Source organism: Cynara cardunculus (assembly GCF_001531365.2).
Source record: "Cynara cardunculus var. scolymus isolate 2C chromosome LG 2, CcrdV1, whole genome shotgun sequence".
Classification (NCBI taxonomy): Eukaryota; Viridiplantae; Streptophyta; class Magnoliopsida; order Asterales; family Asteraceae; genus Cynara; species Cynara cardunculus.
The window spans coordinates 47,526,962-47,530,900 of record NC_037529.1 but is presented as its reverse complement, the minus strand read 5'-3'; positions in this window follow the sequence as shown (position 1 = coordinate 47,530,900).

Genomic DNA, 3,939 nt, shown 5'->3' with positions numbered 1-3,939 from the left:
ATCATTAAAACCTTTCAAACTCAAGAACAATCTATCTTTCAAAGATTTCCAAAACTTTGTATCCCTTTTTAAATCCTCAAAACAGGATATCATTTACCAAACTTTTTTAAAGAAGCAATCTCTTATTTATCTTTTCCAAAACAGTTTTTAATACTCAAATATATAACAATAACACCTTTACATTATGAAGATAGTTTTTACCATCTTTTCTTAAAAACCAACCTCAAAACCCAACAGTTTATATAACAATATATATAAAAGTTTTAATCATCAAAAACTCACAATGTACAATCAACAGTATTTTTAAAAACTCACCTTAACAATCACATATTCTGTAGTTTTAAAACACACAGCAAATCACAAGCTCTTCAAACAGCTTTGAACAAAAGATTTGATCAAGAATACTTCTCACCGCCATAACACTCTTTTTCTCTTTCAACAGATTTTTCTTCAAATGAAATGATAAGATAGAACCTTATCTTTTTATTTCTTTAAATACTCTCACCATGACGGTGGAGATTATTTTAATTATTATAAAACTCATAGACGGTGAATCCTTTATCCAATAGAAATAACCTTGGGTGGTGGGTCTATTTATCATAAAATTCATGATTTCTTAACCATGAAGGTATAAGTTTTTAAATATTATAATAATGTTTCTACCAGGATATCGTATCACAAATATGCACCATCTCATGTATGCTTCACACCACATGCATATATGTATAAATTACATACATATCATGCCATCTTTTCACATATATGCATGCACAATATCATGTTCACATTTCACATATATAGTTCATGCATTTCTACTTAGATATTGTTAGGACAGAAAATCAATATTAAATTGTATTCGTCTTGAAAGTTAAGTATTGTCTATAATTGCAAAAGTCATCGTGTTTGACTTTTCTTAGACATGTTTGACTTTGACTATGTTTAGAAGTTTTACCCTATAAATAGGGTGATGTCTTTTGTAATCTTTGTAAGAGAGCTTTATTGTAAATCATATTACGTAAAGAGAGTTTGACCAGAGCTTTTGAAGATTGACTTTCTCTCTCAAATCTCATATGAATGTTCTTAAAGAAATATCCAGATCTACCATTGTTATGGAGCTTATTGAAGATTGATCATTAAAGTGGAACTAACAATTGGTATCAGAGCAGGAGTGCACAAAATCAGATAAGAAATCATGTTTTTGAAGATTTTTTCGAATTTTTTTTTTCTGATTTTTCTTGTGTTCTTCATTGTGTTCTTAATTTTTAGAGTTTGATTTGATTTTTTTTTTAAATCTCGTGTTTTTGTGTTTAAATCGTGATCAAAATGCTCGGAATTGAATTGTGAGTATTTGTTATTTACAAAATTTTTGTGATTTGATCATTACATATCAAGATTTAATCGGTTTTAGTGTTTTTAAATTTTTCGTGTTCTTAAAATTTTCTTGAAAAAAACCAGTGTTTTGATCTGTTTTTTTGTTAAAATTTTACTGTTTTTGTGTTTTTGATATTTTTTCTTCTTTAAATCATTCAAGGCCCATCTTGACCGGATAAGTATACATCGGCCAAGGCCCAATCAATTTAAGAAGGCTCTCATATCTGGTTCATCTTCTTCATTGCTTACCAAGTTGCTTCTAAATCGGTCCATAAATCGCTCAAGGAATCTGTAAATCGCTCAAAGTTTCAACATAAATCGCTCACACTCAAAGGGTTTGATCAGATTAGTTTATCGCTCAACCTCCATTCGATAATTTTAAGTCTAAATCGCTCAACAGGTTTGCTGTTCTAATCGATTTCATCTCATTTCAAGGTTTTCTCAGTTTGAGCGGATTAAGGTCTAAATCGTAGAAGCCTTGACCGGATAAATATCCGGATTCTCACACTCTTGACCGGACTAGTGACCGGATTTTGTTATAGTAGTGACTGGACTAGTGACCGGACTAGTGATCGAATTTAAGCTCAAGCGGACTAGGTTTTGAGCGGATTTCGCTAAATCGCTCACAGTGACCGGATAAATTGGTAAATCGCTTGGTTACTTGATTTGGTGACCGGATTTCACCTAAATTGTTGGTTTATTCCTCGACTTGGTTTGACCGGATTCTCAAAATCGCACAAAAGGTAGACTACGTTAAGGTTGTACAAAGACAGGTTCTGTGGTTTCTTATCCACTCTTAATTGCTTTGTGGATTTATGAATTTCCACAGAAGGAGCTTCTGTTAATTGTTGATTTCTATATGTAGTATCATTTCTGTTTTTGGTTATAACACATTATGTTATTTGTGAATGCTTACAAGTTAGCTTTGAGGGTGTTGGTAAGGAGAAAATGGATACGTTCAATCGATCTCTCTTGTTCAGGAAAACGCCACTCCACATCAGACACTGTTTAAACTGGGTTTGAGCTTCACACAAATATTAACTGTTAGTACTTTGCAGTCTTGAACTATTTTAAAAACAGTCTGAGTGGTTTAGCTTGCTGTCATAACACAAGGGCTGTATATAGCTGTATAAATCATTTGCAGAGTTGGAATTTCATTTAACTGCAGCTGGATCTTGTGTAATCAAGTTCAGAATGTTGTGAGTTTTGGTTGTAAAAAGATTCACTTTTATTTGTGACAGCAACTGATTTGAATTTCTCACACAGTCTTTATTTTACACACAGTTTCATTAGAAGAATTTTATGTGACCAATTTGATATTGCAGATCTTTGGGCTGCCTTACAGCATACACAGCTTCATCATACACAGTAAAATTCTTCAGGGTCATCGAGAGAAGACAACTTCATCAGAGTTATGCAGAAGGCTGTGAATTAGAGCTTTAGATTTCTTTGTTTTAACAGTTTGTGGAGTGAGGTGGTTTAGCAAAGTACAACAGGTTTAGGTAGCTTTGAGTGGACTTGAGAGGTTATGAATTGATTGCTATATGTGGTATCAGATTCTGTTTGTTGTAATTGCTGTTGTGATTGCAAAAAGACAGGTTGTTTTGTGGAAGAGAGGAGAGGAAGGCTTGGAAAGTTTCTTGTTAGAAGTTGATCAAACGGCAAGGCACTGAATATCAAGGGAGAAGTCTGATTCAATACTAAATTTTTTTTTGTTTTAGATTTTAATTTTGGATCATTTCGTTTATTTGTTTCTGTTTTGTGTGTGTTTAAACTGTTTTAGAATCATTGAACTGTTTTTCGTCGCGTAAACTGTTTTTCATCAGTTTTATCTGTCTTTAACTGTTATGAACAGTTTTTTTAACTGTTTTCAACAGTTTTGATCGTTTTTACTGATTTTTGACAGTTTTTTGTCGATTTTCTGAACTCTCATCAGTTTTAGTGTGTTTTTGTTTGTATTTTGAGCTTAACTGTTTTTGATTTCTTTTACTGATTTCACTGCATAGATCCTATAACTGATCAATATTTTTTAATGACAGATATTCTAAAGGAGATGAGAGAGAAGATTGCTAAGCTGGAAAAGAGCATTGTGAAGTATAAAATTATGAATTATGCTAATGAGAAAAGTATTAAAATTTTGAATCAGKAGCATAAAGAAATATTAGAAAGAGTTGAGAATGAATCCAAGTATCAGATTAATAAACTTAAWAAATCCTTGGATGATGTCAGAATAGAATGTGACAAAGAGATAAAAACATGGAGTAAGTCTAATAAAGATTTGTTAAATAAACTCCAAAAAGTTCAAAATGAATTAAATGCTGAAAGGAAAAATACATAGATTGGGGACTTTACTGAGAAAATTCATAAGCATGAGACTGATTTGATTGAGATAAGGAAATTATTACAAATAGAAAAGGATAAGGTTTTAGAGACTGAAAAGTTTTTAAATGCTGAAAAAAAGATACGGAGAAAGAAAAGAAGAGGATTATTGAGATTGAGAAAAGATTTTGTATTGAACGTCAATTTTAAGAAAATAAGATTAATTCTCTTGAGCTGAATGCTAAATTT